Raw genomic sequence first — 22,843 nt, 5'->3', positions numbered from 1 at the left:
ACCAGGATTTCCCACATTGTTTCTCACTACTCATTAAAAAAAACATTTGGAAGTCTTGGAATAATTTATGCAATATTGTCTATTTGACTCCTTGGTTTTAGTGTATGAGCTCAACACATATTCACAGTTGGTATAGACATCAGGCACTCACAGTCCTCTGATAGTCAGACAATGTGGTTGGCAGATCTTCCATTATGGTATTCTATAAATGATTAGTAGTATGCAAGAACAACTCCAGTTATCAATACAAATCAACTGGCTAGTCTTTTCTGGAGGACTTTTGAGCCAGAATTCCAAGGCATGGCAATGCCACAAGGGATCACTGCTGGTTTGAGATGAGCCCTACAAACATGGTAGTTCTATCAGCCACATTGACTTTAGTTGCATGCAAAGTGATGAAACTATCCTGCACTCATACAGTGCTTGGGCAGACAACTGCTATCATGTAATAGCAGTGGTTCTCAACTATGTTTTGTCTATGAACTCCTTTCATTTTTAATTTACTCTACTGGACTCCCATAGACAGTCGATGTTTAAAAATTTCCCATTATATTTTACAATTAAATATTATTAGGAATTCTATTAAAATATTGTTGAAATAGTTTGTGGATCGTAGAAGTATAACCAATTTATTGTACATACATTTTAACAGCAAAATTTTATGTGGGCCCCTGTTGAGAATCACTAATGTATAGGATGGATCCAGCTATCAGTCAACTCCATTGGGAAGATCACCCCACCACTTTTCTTTGGTCAGGAAGAGCAAGTAGTTTTCCTCTGTCTAGTGGCTATGATGAAAGAGGTTGTGTGATGGACGAGACTGAAAGGACAGAAAACAGACACTTTCCTCTTCAGCCAAGATCTCATTGACTTTTTTATAAGTCCATTTGAAAAGGAAGGTGAGGGACGTGCTGCCTCTAGGTAAATTTGTTAAAAGATAGGTGAATATGGCAAGGGTGGCTCAAGTGAGTGAACCTTTTCTAAGCTAGCATCTGTAGGCTGGGGAATACAGAGGAAAGAGGAGCACTCATCACTATCTTTTGCCTTCATGTTGCCCTAAATGTTTTTTTTTTTTGTTTTTTGTCCTTGTGGCCAGTAAAAAAAAAAAAGATTATTGCTAATGTTAATGAAATTGTGTTTGCTCTTGGCTTTTGCTCCTAATCTAGAATGGTTAGAGTGATAATGGCAAGTTGTTCAAAAATAGATGGCAAAGTACTTCAAATTCTCCCTTTCAATTTCAACATGAGGTTTCTGAGTCTGCATATGTCATAGGGATTATAATTGCAAAGTAAACAGTATTTATCAGTTATAAGCAGCAAAGCAGGTAAAAAAAATATGTATGAACACATGTTAGTGTGTAAGAAACAGACTAAAGATAAATCAACAGCACATGTCTCCAGCAGATTACATGTTTAAAAAAAGGTCTATATAATTTATAGTATGCTATTTCATGCATGTATATACTACTGCAAAACAGAAGGTGAGCAGCTACTGAACAGATAAGCAGATTTATTTAGATAAAAATAACTGATAAGTCTCAAGGGATATATGCTTATCTTATGCTGAGGTTTTCTTTTTATAAGATTTTGTTTAAAATATATCAATGTAATCTATTTTAAGTATATGGTGATAATAATAATAATAATAATGGTTTCATATCTTGGCACAAAGGCCAGCAAGTTTCAGGGGAGAGGGTAAGTCAATTACATTGACTCCAGTGTTCAGCTGTTATTTTATTTATCAATCCCTAAAGGATGAAAGACAAAGTCAACCGTGGCAGAATTTGAACTCAGAATATATGTAAAAATGAAGGAAATGCCACTAAGCATTTCACCTGGCATGCTAATGCTTCTGCCAGCTCATCACCTGAACAATAATAATAATAATAACAACAACAACAACAACAACAACAACAATCCTTTCTGCTATAGGCACAAAGCCTGAAACTTTGAGGGAGAGGATGAGTCAATTACATTGACCCCCAATACATAACTGGTACTCATTTCATCGGCCCTGAAAGGATGAAAGGCAAAGTCAACCTTGGTGGCATTTGAACTCAGAACGTAGGGATGGATGAAATGTCACAAAACATTTTGCCCAGCCTGTTAATGATTCCACCAGCTCACTGCCTTAATGATAATGATAATGATAATGATAATAATAATAATAATAATAATAATAATAATAATAATAATAATAATAATAATAATAATAATAATAATAATAATAACCCTTTCTACTATAGGCATAAGGCCCGAAATTTAGGGTAGGGGACTAGTTGATTACATCAACTCCAGTGTTTCACTGGTATTTAATTTATCGACCCCAAAAGGATGAAAGGCAAAGTCGACCCTGGCAGAAATTGAATGATAATAATAATGATGATGATAATAATAATAATAATAATAATAATAATAACTAGAAAAGCGCTCAGAGAACGCAGACCTCCACCAAGCAGCTCATTTCCACCCATATACATGCAGGCTGAAAATCACCCAATTTCCCAAACCAACACCAGCAAAAATATAACCTCCCATACTTATCTCGACCCTGGTCATCATCAACACTGTCTCTGCTTTCACCACAATCACTGTCAAAACTACGATCACCACAATCAGTTTCTTTACACAGTTGAAAATCCATTATCAGATACTCATGGGACCGAGATTGTTGCAGATTTTTGATTTTTCTAATTTCACAGTGCTTTATTAAAAATTTTTTTTTAAATTGCAACTACAAAACAGAACAGTTTGAGGATAGAAACCAGGTTTAAACACAATAGCTTATAGACATACTCTGAATGTAGTTCTATATAAATCTTTGATAATTTTTTTAATACTTAAGACCATCTGAAATGTTAAGATATCAGCCTCTACTCACATTGTCATGCTTTGCTTAAAAGGTTACAGCATAGATTAGATTACTTTGATAAGTTTCAGCCGAAGTTGACTCAGGCCATGTCTAATTTAATAGCACCACCTGGAAGAGATACACAGTCAGCTCTGGGGAACCATAGCCCATTCAAGCAGGGGGTTATTGTTTTCAGAGGCATATCTGGGTGTGGTTGGTTTATCTGGTATTTGTTGGGGGTAATCATCTAGGGATCATTTGAATGCCGTGAAGTCACTTTCTTCCTTTATGTATGTCTGGCATGATGTTGAAGAGAGCAGGGCCAATTGAAGTGAAATAGTTCTGTCATAGTGTTGTGATATGACATGAGCATTTCTGTAGTGGACAGATGGCACAGGGGCCAAGCCTCGAACAAATTTTAAAGATGGGCAATGTTGATGGAATATTTTCCACATCATACAGATGATATAGAAATCACAGCGGTGGTGGAGGGAGCAAAGCCTGAGCTTTTTGAGTCGATCCCAATAGTCAAGGCTTGTCATGTCATCCTCCGCCAAGCAGCTCATTTTAAGATAGGTATGCGAGTAAAATTACTAATAGAGAAACAAAAATAAACTTTGGAAACAGCAACGCCATCTTAGGTTATGTGGAAACGAGGAACGTGTTTTCAAGGGAGATAATCAAAGAACATAACATTGTAATACTTCATGTAAAGTAAATATAACAAATGAAAAATCCTTCAAGAATCCATAAAACTTCCCTGATCACTACCAAAATTTCACCATCTCTTCCTTGTGTCATTACCAACTTTTCCTGCAAGTTTCATCAAATACCGTTCACAACTTTTTGAGTTATGTTGCACACAGACGGACAAACCAACACCAATGAAAACATAACCTCCTTCCTTGGCAGAGCTAATAATAATAATAATAATAATAATAATAATAATAATAATAATAATAATAATAATATCCTCTCTACTAATAATAATAACAATGAAAACTATCTGCATTTGACCATAAAATTTGAAGTAAAGATGGTATGACATTGATGACAAAGTAATCATTTATTCAATCATTTATTCTTATAGACCAGTGATAGCAAAGGTATGACACCTGCATCTGGTGACATGCCAAAGGTTTTTAGGTGACACATGATGAACTTTGAAAGCATTTTCCTTGTAATGTTAAGTTAAGTATTAACCTAAAGAACTAAGATATATGTGACACTTTAATAACAGGATTACTACTCTTGTTTCAGTCATTGAACAGCAATCATGCTAGGGGCAGCACTTTGAAGGGTTTAGCTGTTTATATTATCATCATCAGTATTTATTTTAAAATCTGGTACTTATTCTATTGGTTGGTTTCTTTTAGCTAAACTTTTAAGTTTTGGAGACATAAACAAACCAATAGCAGTTGTCAAGTGATGGAAAACAGATGTGCACACATGCACATGAGTGTACACACTGTTTCTGTCTACCAAATTCATAAGTCCAGGGCTATGGTGGAAGATATTTGCCCATTAATGCTAGAAGCAGAAAGTAATAACAAAGTTGCATTTTTATAATAATTTCAAATTTTGACACAGAGCCAGCAATTTCGGGTATGGGGATAAGTCAACTGGTATTTCTGTTATTGACCCCAAAAGGATGAAAGCCAAAGCCAACCCTGGTGGAATTTGAATTCAGAATGTAAAGACAAGCAAACTACTGCTAAGCGTTTCATCCAGCATGCTAGCAATTCTGTCAGCTCACCATCTTTTATAATAATAATGACAATAATAATAATAATAATGATAATAAAAATAACCATAATAGTAATAATAATGATCATAATAATAATCCTGCATCATGCCCTGATGCAGTACCAGGCAGTGGCTCTCATGGCTTCTCATCTTAACTGATTGGAAGTGTTATCATGTACATTGTTTTGTCTCGGTATAAAAGATGGGTGACAGCAAATATTCTGCTCAATACCACAGATTCGCTTGTCAGTTTGACCTTAACCAGTTGAGCATGTCCCTTAGTGGCTGACAATATGTGCATCTCTAATTACGAGCAGAAGTAGTGGGGGAGCATCATAGCCATGGTGTCGAGAGGAATTCTTTGGGATTTGGATAATTCACCTCTGGAATCATGGGTGTTTCGTTCAACATCCTTAACCCTTATTCAGGGACCTTTTGAGCAGGATGGGCTACTTGACCTGAAGAAAATTCTAACTGGGTTCCACCTGCAAAATCATGTGCTGTTTATCTTGATATGAGATCACCATGTTGCACACATATGCATGTGTCTGGTGTACCCTTATCAGATGGGTAGTCATGATGGGTGTACTGGGCTTCATATATTTTACCCCAGTGTCACTTTGATGGCATGCACTGCTCTCTCACTTAATAATCCTTTTTACTATAGGCACAAGGACTGAAATTTTGGTGGGAGGGGATAAGTTGATTACATTGACCTCAATAGTTGGCTGGTACTTATTTCATTGACCCCAAAAGAATGAAAGGCAAAGTCAACCTCAGTGGAATTTGAACAAGGTCAACTTTGCCTTTCGTCCTTTCAAGTTTGATAAAATAAATACCAACTGAACACTGGATTCAAATAATTCTTTCTACTACAGACACAAAGCCTGAAATTTTTTAGGGAAGGAACTAGTTGATTACATCAACCCCTGTATTTGATGAGTACTTATTTTATTGACCCCCTAAAGGTACTTTATTTTACTGAGCCTGAAATGACGAAAGGCAAAGCTGGCCTCAGTGAAGTTTGAACTCAGAATGTAAAGCCAGAAGAAATGTCACTATGCATTTTGACTGATGAGCTAACAATTCTGCCAGCTTGCCACCTTGACAACAACAAGAACAATGATAATAATAATAATAATAATAATAATAATAATAATAATAATAATAATAATGATAATGATAATAATAATAATAATGATAATGATTTCAAATTTTGACACAGGGCCAACAATTATGAGGGAGGGGTTAATCAATTACATCAACCCCAGTGCTTCACTGGTACTTATTTTATTGATCCTGAAAGGATAATTATTCTTTAAGCAGTGGAATGACAGATATGGAAGAATGCCAAGCTAAACCCATATTGTAGTTTTGTTTATAATCTACTTGAATGACTAACTCAACCAACTCTGTATTTTACCTTCTGAGATGTATTAAATAAATACCAGTGATATACTGGAACTAATTCTATCATCCCCTGTAAAAAGTGACCTTGTGATAATGCTCAATGAAGAAAGAAAGGAAAAAAAGATAAGAAAATTGCACATCCCATGAATTTCTTCCAGATTGTAATTATTTTCTGTCTGTAAGAAATGTTTTGCTTCATAAGATGTTTAATTAATATTTCTCAGATTATGTCGTACTACTGATTTCTAAAAAGAATGAAATAACGCTATACATGATTATTACTGACGAGAAATTTTAAGAATTTGTAATATAAGTAAGCAACAAAACAAAAAAGAAAAGAAATGTTTCTTGTATGTTTCTTCTTCATTTCCTTACTTTCAGATTTAAACTTCTAATCCCACCAGTTATTATGAGGAAATGATTATCTCTCTTGTACTAACTGTCTGCTTGGAGACACCATGCGTTATCAAAAAAAAAAATTGTTAAAATATGGTGACAGTTAACCCATTACCTCCCATAATTCTATTAACTGGAATTTTTTTAATGAAACTTTGATTTCTAGCATAAAACAGACTTAGAAACACGCTGGAATGATCAAAATAACATTTCAAAATAACATTTTAAATAGAAATAAGCAAGATATTGGGTGAAAAATTAGCAAACCTCATTTGAATATCAGAGAAATATACCTAGTAGATATAGCAGAAAGGTTAGATATGTGTAAATATTGACAGATAATTACGAAATTTGTGATTTTTAAGTGATCTCATATGAGATCACTGGTAGGTAATGGATTAAGGTGTCCAATCTCAAATCTTTCTAACTCCATAATTGTTATAAATGATATAGCTACCATTATTATTTATGTTTTAATGTCACTGTCTGATTATTTTTCAGCTGATTTCAGTTCCAGCTGAAGTCAATTTAAAAATAAAAACAAATATACTTAATTTATAGTATACTGGTTCAATTCAGTTCACCTTTAAAAAATTGACATTAACTGTTTAAGGTCGGGTATAAATAGCCAGTCTTTTCATACAGGATGCAATAAAAAAAATTTTTAAAAACATACAAGATGATAATCAATCAAATAGCTTATAACGCAAATGTGGCTTATATACCACATCCGTCTTCTGAATTTAGCTGTGTTTCAATAAACCACACCTGTCTTCTGCAGAAGAAAGCATGTTGTATCAATAAGCCACACCCAGCCTTAAACGGTTAAAGCTAAATAAAACAAAAACTATTTTACAATGGAGATAACTGAAACAGAGAAGTGTAGGATTAAAACTTTTTGCCATATTTAATATATTCCCTCTTGGTTCAAAGCTCAAATCATAGTTGTTAAATTTGACTTCCTTTATTCCAATATTGATACAATAAGTATCTGTTATATCCTGTGATCAAAGATTGGTCTTGTACATTTGCCAGAAATAATTTGCTGTTTTACATATTTTTATAATACAGTTTCTGTATATGTCACCTTAGTGTCATACACTAATACATCCCCAGTTAACCTTCCTTTGATATTGCTGCACTTCTTATATGTCCATAGCTTACACTGAGTATATCTTATGGAGTTTCTACCTACATCTTTTCTACAGATCGAGCAGGGACATCTACCTGAAGGGATTTGTGATTTGTTTGCCTTCCTACTTACTAAGACTTTGGTTTTTGCTAGATTGACTCTAAGACCCTTCAATTCTAGATCTTGCTTCTACACCTGAAACGTCTCTAGTTCTGATAGTGACTCAGCAATTAGAGCAAGGTCATCAACATAGAGAAGCTCCCAGGGGCAGCCTGTCTTGAATTCTTCTGTTATTGCCTGGAGGACTATGATGAATAAGAAGAGGCTGAGGACTGATCTTTGGTGGATACCTACCCCTACCCAGAATTCTTCACTGTACTCATCAACCCTCACCTTACTGACAGCATCCCTGGGCATGGCTTGTACAGCTCTTGTCAACCACTCATCTATCCCTAGTTTCTGCATTGACTACCTGATAAGGGTTTGGGGGACCCTGTCAAAGTCTTTCTCCATGTCAACGAAAGCCAAGTACAGAGGTTTATCTTTGGCTATGAATTTTTCCTGCAGCTGTCATACCAGAAATATAGCATCAGTGGTACTTTTCCCTGGCACAAACCCAAACTGCATCTCATCTCAACTAACTCTCTCCCTAATTAGTTGGGCTATGACCCTCTCTGTGAGATTCTTTATGAATAAATGTGTGTGTTTGGGTGTGGTGGATCTGTTGTTTGACGAAAAGGGTTTAGTTGTCTGATCAACTGAATTAGTTGCTCCTGAATCAAAATATAAGTGGGTGAGTATTCTACAGACACATATACCCTTAACACAAATCTCAGGTAGAATTGGTGAGGTATGTTGTGTGTGACAAGACTGTACTTTTTGAATTATGGATACAATCCACCTGGTTGTCTTCCAAACAGTTTCTGTCTACACACTTTCACTCACAAGAAATGAGTCAACCTGAAGCTGTAGGAAAGGACATATGCCTAAGACCTTATGGTTGCAAAGTGAACTTCTTAACCATTCAGCCATACTGTGCATACACGCATGCATGTATGTATGTATTTATGTATATACTTTTTTCTTGCTTCATCCATTGGTCTGTGGTCATGCTGGGGCACTACATTGAAGGGTTTTAGTCAAACAACTTAACCCCAGTACTTACTTTTATGAGTTTGGTTCATATTCTATTAGCCTCTTTTGCTGAATTGCTAAGTTATGGAGTTGTAAACAAACCAACACTGAACGAGAAACATGCAGCAACAGTACTTTAAAGCAAAGTTTATTTGCCAACATAAAGTGGCAGTCCTAATTAGGATGAATGTTACTGCTATTTAGCCCTAGGAAAGCATCTTCTCCAGCTGGCTATCGATGCACTGTGTCCTTACACTGTGAACAATATTTACCCCCACTTAAATGTGGATGTTCTGTTGGAACAAACTTTACTGCAGTAGATATGAGAAAAACTCTCATACTGGCTTTTCATCTCCCTGCTAGTGATATAAACAAGAGTGCATTTTGGACAAAATGCTAATATGAGAGTCTCTCTCATGGTATCTACTGCAGTAAAGATTGTTCTAACAGAACAGCCATGTTTAAGCAGGGATACATATTACCTCTTGGTATTAACACTGCCTCTGTTGCTAATATATATCAAATACAATAAATGAAAGCAATGGAGTATCTATACGGTGTATCATTATCATAAGTGCAAGTGTGGTTGTGTACTAAGAAGCTTGCTTTTGAATCACATGGGTTTGGGTTCAGTCCCACTGCATGGCACCTTGGGCAAGTGTCTTCAACCAGCCCCAAATGAACCTAAACCTTGTGAGTGGATTTGGTTGATGGAAACTGAAACAAGCCTGTCATATATGTGTGTGTGTGTGTGTGTGTGTGTGCATGCATGCATGTGCATGTCTTTGTGCTTGTCTCCCCACCGTTGCTTGACAACCAGTGTTGGTTTATTTGCATCATGGCTTAGCGATTTGGCAAAACCAGGGCTTAAAAATAAAATAAGCCCTTGGGTTTGATTTGTTCAACTAAACCCTTCGAGGTGTTGCTTCAACATGGCTATAGTCTAAAGTCTGAAACAAATAAAAGATAAAAGCTAAGAATAACACACACACACACACATATATATGTAACATCACAAGCAGAGTCCTTCATTATAAATGAAGAGAGAGCAGCTCTTATAGCAACGTTTAGCCATTTCTTTTGCACAATAGCTTTTATTCAGCTTTCACAACAGTAGCACATTGTTATGACTTGGTTAACAACTAAAACACTAAAAGTTCTTGGTGATCAAATCCTTTGTGGTATTTTGTATACTACTTAAGCTGAGCGGCAAAGCTTCACAGCTACTGCTGCTGCCACCACCACCACTACTACTACTGCTACTACTACTACTGCTACTGCTGCTGTTGTTGCAAGAGGTAAGTATTTGTTGGTTGTTTTTTTTATTTTGTTTATTGTGTTTCAGGAGAGTGATGAGTGACCCCAATAATACCTACCAGCAGTTCCAGTGCAAGAGTGCTTCTTCTTCTTCTTCTTCTTTGCATTGTATGTACCACAGTGTTCTGTTCCCTTCTCAGACAGGAGGGTAGGTGGTGGTGGTGGTGGTGGTGGTGCTGAAATCTTGTAGCTAGAAAATAATGGCAATGAACTCTTTCTATGGTGTAAGCACTACAAACAACTGTAATTTCTAGCACGACTACTGCCACTTGTAATAAACTACTGGCAGAAAGATATTTTAGCTTTTTCTACAATTTTTTTTTTTTTTGTTTTAAATCTTTTCAAATTTTTGTTTTGCTTCTGTGTGTGTGTGTCTGTATGTGTATGTGTGTGTGTGTGTTTTCAGAAAAGGAAGTATCGTCTGAATTTTACCCTCATCTTCATGATCCTAGTTTACCTAGTTTACAAAAAAAAAAAAAAAACTTCTTTGCTCTTCAGCTGGCTCTAACAGTTAGCTGCAGTCATTTAACCACTGATTTTTTTCCCCCTAATAATTTAAACACCTATTCAACATCGGTATTTATGCTAGAGAGAGAGAGTGCGTGGAGGGGAGAGGGGGAAGAGAGAAGAGAGGGGAAAGAGAGAAAGAGGGAGTGTGTGTGTCTTACACATACATTTAGAAAAAGTTTACTTGAAGAGAGAGTAGAGTGTATGTATGTGTGTATATATATATATATATATATATATATATACATACACACACACACACACATATATATATATATATATACACACACATACATATATATCATCATTGTCGTCGTTTAACGTCCGCTTTCCATGCTAGCATGGGTTGGACGATTTGACTGAGGACTGGTGAAACCAGATGGCTACACCAGGCTCCAATCTGATTTGGCAGAGTTTCTACAGCTGGATGCCCTTCCTAATGCCAACCACTCCAAGAGTGTAGTGGGTGCTTTTATGTGCCACCGGCACGAAGGCCAGTCAGGCGGTACTGGCAACGGCATATATATATATATATATATATATATATATATATATATATACACACATATACACAGGCATGGCTGTGTGCTAAGAAGCTTGCTTCCCAACCACATGGTTCCACGTTCTGTCCACTGCACAGCACTGTGGGCAAGTGTCTTCTACTATAGTCTCTGGTCAACCAAAGTCTTGTGAGTGAATTTGGTAGATGGAAACTGAAAGAAGCCTGTTGTATATATATATATATATATATATATATATATATATATATATATATATATGTAAATATCTATGTGTGTGTGTCTTTGTGTCTGCGTTTGTCCCCCTACCACTGCCTGACAACCAATGTTGGTATGTTTATGCCCCTGTTACTTAGCGGTTCAACAAAAGAGACAGAATAAGTACTAGGGTTAAAATAAAGAATAAGTCCTTGGATTGATTTGTTTGACTAGAAACCCTTCAAGGCAGTGCTCCAGCAGGGCCACAGTCAAATGACAGAACCAAGTAAAAGATAAATATATGTATATAGGAAAAGAGAGGCATATTTCCACACAAGTAGGAATATAAGAACATTTGTTTGGGGTTGAAAATGCACTTGGGGGTTTTGAAACAAATTTTACCTTTTTAAAATTGTTTGAATTTATTAAAAAAAAACCATACAAGCTTCATCAGTTTTTTTGTTTCAGTGGTAAATAAAAACAGAAAGATGAAAATTTTGAACAAAGAAAATGCATAAGAAAATGTTTCATAGTGATAAAATCATCATCATCATCATTTAACATCCGTTTTCCATGCTGGTATGGGTTGGATAGCTTGACAAGAACTGGTAAGGCCAGGAGCTGCACCAGGTTCCATAGTCTGTTTTGGCTTGGTTTCTATGGCTAGATGCCCTTCCTAACACCAACCACTCCACAGAGTGCTTTTTATATGGCATCAGCACCAATGCTTTTTACGTGGTACCATAAACCCACATTAATGCTTTTTACACGGCACCTTGGTTTTAGGATCTCAATTCTGTTGTGGTGGGTGGTTCTTCTTGAGTACAGCAATGCACCACATATCTCAGTTATCTGTCATCTCCTTTGTGAGGTTCAGCGTTTTGCGATCAGCCTTCAATACTTTGTCCCATATCTTCCTGGATCTCCCTCTTTGACAACTTCCCTCCACTTTAAGTGATCATCACTTCTTTATGCAACTCTCCTCATCCATCCACATTACATGACCAAACCAGTGCAGTCTCTTCTCTTGCACACTGCATATAATTCCTCTTATGTCCAACTGCTCTCTCAATACTCTATGCTTAAAAATCAAATGTTCAATAGGCTTCATAGAAAAATTACATTGAATGATGAAAATTCAAGTGTTAAATAAGTTTCACAGCAATAATAGATGTTGAAAGTTCAAATGTGTGATAAATTTCATAGCAAAAATACATATTAGAAATTTGAAAGTTCAATAAATTTCATAGAAATAAATTATGGCAGCAATTTGACATGATGGAAGATTTTTAAGAATAAGGAAAATTTTTTACAAGCTCTTTTGCATGGTGTGAAGCAGAATTGCTTTTTGCTTGCTTTTCTCATTCCAGATATTGAACATGAACTACTTTTCAAGCTGATATTGCTTTATATATCCTTTTATTTGTTTCAGTCATTTGACTGCGGCCATGCTGGAGCATCGCCCTTTAGTCGAACAAATCGCCCCCAGGACATATTCTTTATAAGCCTAGTACTTATTCTATTGGTCTCTTTTGCTGAATAACTAAGTTTCAGGGACATAAATACACCAGCATTGGTTGTCAAGCGATGGTAGGGGGCACAGACACACACACATATACAACAAGTTTCTTTCAGTTTCCGTCTACCAAATCCACTCACAAGGCTTTGGTTGACCCGAGGCTATAGTAGATGTTTGCTCAAAGTGCCACGCAGTGGGACTGAACCTAGAACCATGTGGTTAGTAAGCAAGCTGCTTAACACACAGCCACTCTGCCCTTAGGTTGTTTAAGATGTAACTTGCTTTTGCCAAGCTGTGACACAGCATTCTGGTTGGCTGACTGCCTTATTGAACATTTATAAACTTTTGAGCATGTTTTATCACCATGAAACTTACTCTTGAGCATTCCTTTCTTTTTTTTAATTTTCATTTACCAGAGAAAAACAAAAGAAAAAATGTTGAGACTGGTATTTCTATAAACACAAAAATTTTGAAAGAACTAAAATTTGTTTTAAGATCCAAGTGCATTTTCAATTCCTAAACAATTTTATATACTCTTTACTCTTTTTCTTGTTTCAGTCTTTTGACTGTGGCCATGCTGGAGCACCGCCTTTAGTCGAGCAAATCGACCCCAGGACTTATTCTTTGGAAGCCTAGTACTTATTCTATCGGTCTCTTTTGCCGAACCGCTAGCTTACGGGGACGTAAACACACCAGCATCGGTTGTCAAGTGATGTTGGGGGGGGGGGGAAACACAGACACACACATACATATATACATATATATATATATATATATATATATATATATATATACATATATACGATGGGCTTCTTTCAGTTTCCATCTACCAAATCCACTCACAAGGCTTTGGTCGGCCCGAGGCTATAGTAGAAGACACTTGCCCAAGGTACCACGCAGTGGGAATGAACCCAGAACCATGTGGTTGGTAAGCAAGCTACTTACCACACAGCCACTCCTGCGCCATGTATATATATATGTCTTTTATCTGTTTCAGTCATTATACTGTGACCATGCTGGGGCACCCACTTTGAAGAACTTTTTAGCCAAATGAATTGACCCCAGTACTTATTTTTCTTTTTTAAGCTTGGTACTTATTCTGTTGGTAGCTTTTTGCCAAACCACTAAGTTATGGGGACATAAACAAACCGACACCAGTTGTCAAGTAGTGATGGGGGACAAACACACACACTCACACACATATATAAATACAGGCTTTTTTTCAGTTTCTGTCTACCAAATTCACTCACAAGAAGATGCCAGAGTGTGTGATTAAGAAGATCACTTTGCAACCATATGGTTTCAGGTTCAGTCCCACTGTGCAGCACCATGGGTAAGTGTCTTCTACTAGTAGATGAAAATACAATAAGATAGTAATACTTATGATGAACTTCTTTCAGTTTCCATGTACTAAATCCACTCACAAGGCTTTGGTGAGCCCAGGGTTATATTTGAAGACATTTGATCAAGGTGCTATGAAGTGGGACTGGATCCAAAAAATTCTTGTTGGGAAACTAATTTCTTAACACACACAATATATAATATCATCGAGGTAAAACTAAATATAGGTCAGGAGTGAAAATTAGCTGTAGGAATTTCCTTGCTTCTATTATTAGACCAGTCAGCTTGTCAAGTGGATTAAGTAACAGATTACTAAGGGATGTTACCTGAAATAATTTGGTTTTCTATCGAGGGAAGAATTTAATTCTCATCTGTTTCATAGTACGGAAGTGGAATTCAGCACTGACCCTTAAAAAACTATTACAGGCTTTAGGAGACATTTACACACACACACACACACATATACACTCTCTCTCAGTGTCTATATCTGCTTGTGATTATATAGGTATCCAAAAAAAAAATTAGCAGATGCATGGTACATATATTTAGTGTGCATATATATATATATATATATATATATATATATACACACACATACACACATATACACATATATCATGTTGGACCACTGAACTCTACATGTTTTTTTTCATTCTCTCTCTATTTATTTCCTCTTATTCCTTTCTGTCAAATAGTGTAGGCTTGAACCATAAAAGACTTTTCCATTTTTTCCGAGCATCAAACTAATACACATGCTTGTTATTCCTACACCTGTTTTCGTCTTTTATTTTTCTATAAATCTCAACTATATATATATACAAATATACATACATATATATATATATGCACATATATACTTACGCACACATACACATAAACATGTATACACACACATGTACATATGTGTGTGTGTGTATGTGTATGTTCTAACACAACTTGTGTTAAGCTGAGCTTCCTACAAATAGAAATTGAATCTACTTCAATCCATCTTAAAAACAGAAGGCCACTTTGGATATTTCACTGTTAGAAAATAAAAATAAAGATAAATGTTCTGGACTGAAATGTATTTGACCATATGTCTGCTCATTAAAAGTTGACCTGGAGTTAAACAGTGATACCAACAGATGTTGTGCCAAAAAGATAACTTGACTGCTTGACCAATAACATATATATGAGATTGAAATATGTATTGGAGGTGGGGTGATATAATTGACTAAAGCCCCTTCAAGTTCTTATCCATTACACTGAAATAGTACACCAAATGTTCCCTGCTAACCACATCTAACTTTTCAATCTTTCTCTATAGGTTCTATTCCTATCTACAGAAGTATGAAATATTGAATCCTATTCACAAGAAGAGCAATCTTGAACCTGCAAACTTCTGTATTCTAAGACTGCTCTTGTTTATCTCATTTAGCATCTCTTTCTCTTCACAGAAACCATAAATTGGGTCAGGTTTACTGTGGATTTGCTCTCCAATAGCATCAAGAAATGGCTCCTGAAAAGCTTTGTGAACCTATCTGAAAATAATATTGCCTTTGTCACCAGCAAATTCTTAACCTTTAGCACACTGCATTCTCCCTAGAATTGTTTCCCCTGCCACTGCTCTGTTACTACAGGGAAGAAAACTTATACAGTGATATGATATACCTACAGTGTGCTAAAAGTTAGTCTGCATCTTATACGAGACTCCCTTAAGTTGGCTGTTCATGGCCTCCAACCATCTTTTCATCTCTTTCAATTACAAGTTTCCTTTCAAATTGTTCTGTTGTATCATGTACTAACAGGGATGTCTCAACTAAATTTTGCCAATAACAATATACCTAAAGGTTATATTGTCTTCCATACTCTTTCTTCTAACTATATACAGCATAGGCATCCCACATCAGAAATACACTGTTTTTTGTGAACAAAGATTACAGTCAGGGTCAAGCAATCTCATTTATATAACATTGGCCATATCACATCCAGTAACAAATTCCTCTTCAGGTTAGAAAATTCTTCACCTTTAATCAGCTGTTTACTTCTCCACAGTTCAAATGCAACTCACACAGGAGTTCTGCTTACATCTCTAGAGCAGTGGAGCTCACTATAGACACAAACATTCGAGTTTACATTTAAAAGAAGACCATCTTGCTGGCAAAGACCTATTCACCAGTATGACATAGCAGCTGGCTCAAAAACAGACTGCTTTTTTCTCTCTGCCTTTTTTTACTATTACTGCAACGGTCTGTAGATCAGTGGTTCTCAACCATTTTTTTGCCTATGGATCCCTTTGATTCCTATTTTACTCTACTAGACCTCCATAGGCCATTCAATGTATATAAAAAAATCCTATTGCATTTTTATAATCAAATAGGAATTGTATAAAAAAATTAAAATATTTTTAGTATTGTAGAAGTATAACCAATTTATTGCATATAAATTTTAACAACAAAATCTTCTATGGACCTTCAAAGGCCATATGGACCCAGGTTGAGAATCACTGCTCTTGATGCAAACTATAAGGAAATTGTCAGATGGATTGTATCTATATTTGAAAGGACCAAGATTTATCATGTCTCGTATCATGATGAATTCATCTGAGAATTACATCAACCACTAGTATATTAATTTAATGATTAGTGGTGCAGTTGACTTGGCAACTAAATGTTCATCGTCAAAAGTGACAGAATCCATCACAGCAGCCTAATATCTTGCCAACCCAGAGAGCTGTATACTACTTCCACCCAAGGTCATCTGAGCCTGTTGTATCAGTCTTTATTCTCTTGTCATTCCTACTGCATCTCTCTTCATTATATCTTAACCAATCAAACTTAACCAATTATATCTTAACCAATCAAACTTAACCAATCATTCGTCCTCTGAACTGCAACTCATTCTAATTCCTCACTTGTTCATATTTTTTCTTGCATTTAAACTGGCCATATCTGCCCCACAAATTCTACTTGCTCCACATTTAAACTGACCATATCTAACCTCTCACACCTACACTACATTGACATTCTAAAAATAAACAATTACATCATTGAAACCTCAAAGCTATGAGATAAAGCATAGGTTAATTAAAACCAATATGAATAAATAAAGTATTACATTTGACAGAGTAATCTGAATGCTAAAGGGTTAATATACAAATGTTCAAGATGAACCTCAACCACATTGATTTCACTAGCCCAGAATTCCTGAAAATTATCAGAATATTTTGTTGGAGTAAATCTGGGACATCACTCAAAGGCAAAAGTGACTTGGTAACATGTCACTCTTGACTCCAAGTGATGTTTTTGCTAATCGCTTTAGTTACCCTAAAACATCCACAGAGAGAGAGAGAGAGAGAGAGAGAGAGAGAGAGAGAGAGAGGGAGAGAGGGAGAGAGAGGGAGAGAGAGAGAGGGAGAGAGGGAGAGAGAGGGAGAGAGAGAGAGAGAGAGATGCACTAACACTTGGCTAGTACTCAAAATCTCTCTCTCTCTCTCTCTCTCTCTCACTGCCATCCCTCTTGATTCCTCACATCACTCTTTCAACTTCAATTCTGAGGGCTGGAACCAAGAAAATGGCAACAGTTCTAGTAACAACACCATTTTCTCTTTACTTTCTGATGAAGTGCAAGACCCTAAACTAAACATTTTACATTCTACATTCTTTATGACAATTGAACTAATAAAATTGTTGTATTGTTTCTAGAGCTTATATTACTTTGCTTCAATGTTTCATCCATAAAAGGGTGACTTCCACAATCTTTTAGCAACCACCCTATAAACTTACTGACATGCTATTGGTTTTAGAAATATATATTTTAGTCATAGGGAGATGGTGACACAGAAACTAGGAAAAAATTAAACGATCTACATCATCCAAACACAGTCTTATTATTCTAAGTTGAAAACCTCCAGGGGGTTTGGCTAGTTTTGCCTTTCACCCCTACCCTCATACCGCTTAGTTGAGATGTGAGTAATATATGTATTAGTAATAGATTGAAGTTTATTCAACCTATTTTTAACATTGATTTTGTCTTAGCGCTCTCTCCTAGACAAGACATTAACCTTTTAGCATTCAGATTATTCTGTGAAATGAGATGCTTATTTATTCACATTGTTTTAAATTAATCATGCATTATCTCATAGCTTCAAGATTTCTATGATGTGATTGTTTATTTTTAGAATGACATTGTAAGGAAGGTGTGAGAGGCTGGATGTGGCTGATTTGAACATAAAACAGGTAGAATATTTGGACTGGATTTGGCCAGTTTAAATGCGAAAGGATGAAACTACATTCGGCAATGAAGCTCTAGCTTGAGTGTTGAAGAACTTTAGAAAGTATGAAGTTATTCCTCACTCACCACCACTGCATGGTTTGCTGTGACCCAGAGTGGAAGTTCCTGTTAAGGTGTACGGCCACAAGTTGTAGGTCAAATAGCAGAAAATGGTCTTGAAAATGGCATTCAGGACTAAGTGGAGGAGGGCTGGTCCTAGGCATGCATTACATGTGCTCACCAGTGTCAAAGTGCTCTGGTGTCATGTGAACCAATTCCCCTGCCTAAGGGTTAAACAGGCTCTATGTGTCAAGGATCAGCTTAGGAGAGAAGGAGATGAGAATAAGATAGAGAAGGATACTAGAAACTACTACTGAGTCTTTTCCAAGAAAAACCACAAATCTTAAACCTTTTAGCGCTTAAACCAGCCATATCTGGCCAAAATACTCAATTTGTTTCATGTTCAAAGTGGCCAAATCTGACCTCTCATACCTACCCTACAATGTAATTCTAAGAATAAACGATCACATCATTGAAATCTTAAAGCTACAAGATAATGCATGATTAATTCAAAACAATATGAATGCATAAGCTTTAGATTAGACAGAATAATTTGAATGCGAGAGGATTACACATAGGCATGGAAATTCAAGACTGTTGATTTTTGTAGGCTTGGCACATGAAGAGATATTTTAATTCTGGGGACTCATAAGGGCCACTTGCCTGGTTCGCATGGTGTACTAATGACTGAGATCACAACATTCACCCTGAATAGGAGACCAATATATTGCAGGGTTACTCATTTACAGCTGAGTAGACTGGAGCAATGTGAAATGAACTGTTTTGCTCAAGAACAAAATACATTGTCCAGTCTGGGAACTGAAACCAAGATCTTGTGATCGTGAGTGTAACACCCTAACCAATAGGTCACGCGCCTTCATGAAGACACAGAGAGTCTTGGCTAAATGAAATTCATTTATAAACTTATATGTGGAGGCGCAATGGCCCAGTGGTTAGGGCAGCGGACTTGTGGTCATAGGATCGCGGTTTTGATTCCTAGACCGGGTGTTGTGAGTGTTTATTGAGCGAAAACACCTAAAGCTCCACGAGGCTCCAGCAGGGGATGGTGGCGAACCCTGCTGTACTCTTCCACCACAACTTTCTCTCACTCTTACTTCCTGTTTCTGTTGTGCCTGTAATTCAAAGGGTCAGCCTTGTCACGCTGAATATCCCCAAGAACTACATTAAGGGTACATGTATCTGTGGAGTGCTCAGCCACTTGCACGTTAATTTCACGAGCAGGCTGTTCCATTGATCGGATCAGCTGGAACCCTTGACATCGTAAGCAACGGAGTGCCAACAACAACAATAAACTTATATGCAGAACTAAAAGTTTGCTTTTTGAACATTCTTCACATTGTTCAGACCAAAATGCACCACCTGCTCCAGGAATTGAAACTAAGATCTTGCAATCATGAGTGCAGTACCCTAACCATGCAGCCACGCACCTGCATGAAAAGACAGAGAGTCTTGACTAAATGAAATATATTTATAAACCTACATGCAGAACTAAAATTTTGCTGTTTGAACATTCTCCACATTGTTCAGACATAAATAAAAGTAATATGAATAACAAGCAAATTTTTTTTTCCTATTGTGGAAATAACTCTGAAAAATTTATTTTAATAAAATTAAAATGTCAACAATAAAATGAATTCTCATTAGTAAATTATTGAAAATTGGTTTAAATAAGCCACTGTATCACGTTCTCTGTTTTTTTTCTCTTCATCCAAAACTTGATCATACAAAGCCAAACTTATTAAACGGGCTCACATTTACAGTGGAACAAAAAAAAAAAAAAAAAGGAAACAAAAAATTATTCCTTTTTTTTCTTCCGAAAAACAAAATGAAGATAAATATTGTGCTTACCCTTTCTTGTCAAAACATTCATCCAAAATATTTATAGTATGAATGAATTTTTTTTTTCTTCTCTCATTTTAAAATAAACAAGAAAAAAAAATGTTATAAACACAATTTATGTTAAATGTATATAAAATGGTATGACTATAGAACAAGTAATATTGTAACTAACTTAAAAAGTCAGTATGTGTGTGTGATGTCTGAATGTGTGTGTGCTTGTGTATGTATATTCATAACAAACACCGATATAATATATGTATATATCAGTATGTGCATACAAGTATATATAATATACTATATATAATAAACATTGTTCTCATGCACCAGTGCAGTGAATAGTCAATTACTTGACTTTGTGATCAGAGAATCTTTCAATGGGTCATCAGATGTATTGACTTCAAGAGGGAAAAACAGATGTTGTGATGTTCATGCATTTTCCTAAGAACACTAGAAGTTTTAGTGAAGTCAGTTACAATCAGGTTACAACTTCAGTTCATCAGAAATATATATCTTATTATTTGGCCCTAACCATATACATACATATTTACCTAGTCGATGCTGACAATTCCCCCATCATCACTAATGTGGGTTTCTCATTTCCATTTATCACAGATTTGCTGTGAAAAAAAAACAATAGATGTGAGAAACTCAGAGTAGCAACAGAGAGAAACCTCAACTTAAAATACATACATATATTATAATATATATATATATGTATTTACCTAAAAAGTATGTAATACATGGAGTAAACTAGTGTATATCATTTAATATACTCAGGATCTAAATGCGAGCTACTATTAGTTTCATTAGACGCATGAAACTAATAGTAGATTGCTTTTTAAATCCTCTGCATATTGGTTTCGAATTTTGGCACAAGGCCAGCAACTTTGAAGCAGGGGGTAAGTCAATTACATCAACTCTAGTGTTTAACTGATACTTATTTTATTGACCCTGAAAGGATGAAAGACAAAGTTGACCTTGGCAGAATTTTGCCTGGTGTGCTAACAATTCTGCTAGCTCACCACCTTATAAGATATTGGTTTCAAATTTTGGCACAAGGCCAGCAATTTTGGAGCAGAGGGTAAGTCAATTATATTGATCCCAGTGCTCAACTGGTACTTATTTTATCAACCCTGAAAGGATGAAAGAACAAAGTCAACCATGGCAGAATTTGAACTCAGGATGTAAAGATGGATGAAATACCACTAAGTATTTTGCCCGGTGTGCTAATGATTCTACCAACTTGCTGCCTTGCAAGAAATTTAATATTGGTTCAAATTTTGGCACAAGGCCTGCAATTTCAGAGCAGAGGTAATTCGATTACATCATCCCCAGTGTTTGACTGGTACTTATATTATTGGCTCCAAAAGGATGAAAGGCAAAGTCAACCTCGGCAGAATTTGAACTCAGATCATAAAAATGCATTTTGCCTGGTGTGCTAACGCTTCTGCCAGCTCGCCACCTTAAATCCTGAGTATATTAAATGATATTTATCTCTCACTGTATGGAGTACTCTCTGGTTGATCCCACCAATATGTGTGTGTATGTGTGTCTATTCTGTGTATTGCACACTTTTTAACCAATTTCTTATCTCAAACATATGTATGTTTTTGAAGTGGAATTTTGCTTTAAAGACCCCATATAATCCCTCATAACTTTTTTATTTTTTGGAATTTTCACAAAATTTTTGCGAATTTGTGTTCTACACATGGGGATTTATACAATCATGAGGGGGAGGGGGGGAATGTCTATTATTTAAGGGCTATTTAGCTGTTATTTTTAGCACATCTCATGATCACCTGATACACCTCTTGTTAAATGTATTAATGAATTTCAAAATCTTTCTCCCCATAAACGCATTTAATGATGTATTGCTGGGATTTAAGCAAAAAATTCAGACTGTCCATATTTTAAACTGATTTAAGGAAAAAAAAAAAAAAAAATTTTTTTCCATAGTCATATGAATTCCTGTGTAGAATACAAATTCGCAAAATATTTCTGAAAGTTCAAAAAGGAAAAAATAAAAAAGTTATGAGGAGTTATATGGGTTGCTTAAAGCAGAATTCTGCCATTTTTGAATTTATATATGTACTCACTCAGACCCACACTCTTCTGTTAAAAGTTAATAATAATAATAATAAAAAAAAACAAAAAAAAAAACGGGTGCTTGATATGTGTCTTCTTTAAAAGATTTATAGAATCAGTATACGAATATTACTCATGTAATTAAGTAATTAATAAATAAATGAGTACCTCTTACACCAGAGATTGATGTTTTGTAAGAATCATCAGAAAGCCAAAGAACATTAATTAAATATGAAATTTTTAATAAACAGTTATTAATTTTAAACAAAATTTCTGAACACAAATAATTTTGTGTTTATGTGTGAACATGTGTGTTTTTAAACACATACATTAAATAACCAAGAATGATCAAGAATTTTAAGAGTATTTTTTATGTAGTTAAAATTTTCTCAGCAGTTAAATTTTAAAATATTGAGAATTGGAATTCATAAGATATTACATTAAAATAATCAGATGTTAAAAAGGAATATCATTCACCAATTTTTTTTTTCGTCACAATAGAAGTTGAATTTATTATTT

General features: G+C 35.6%; 1 protein-coding gene across 3 annotated transcripts in view; it reads right to left on the bottom strand.

The window, feature by feature from the left end:
* Positions 1–22,549: 22,549 nt before the first annotated feature.
* The window catches only part of LOC106880660 (charged multivesicular body protein 7), a 45,394-nt gene continuing 45,100 nt past the window's right edge, over positions 22,550–22,843 (bottom strand). For all 3 annotated transcript variants that reach the window (XM_089362468.1, XM_014930708.3, XM_014930706.3), the window contains exon 10: positions 22,550–22,843. This exon is cut by the window's right edge and continues 735 nt beyond it. The gene's annotated coding sequence lies outside the window, so the exon portion shown is untranslated.

The sequence above is a fragment of the Octopus bimaculoides genome, chromosome 14, assembly GCF_046866305.1.
Source record: "Octopus bimaculoides isolate indiv1 chromosome 14, ASM4686630v1, whole genome shotgun sequence".
In the NCBI taxonomy this organism is placed as follows: Eukaryota; Metazoa; Mollusca; class Cephalopoda; order Octopoda; family Octopodidae; genus Octopus; species Octopus bimaculoides.
This window is presented reverse-complemented; position numbering and strand designations above follow the sequence as displayed.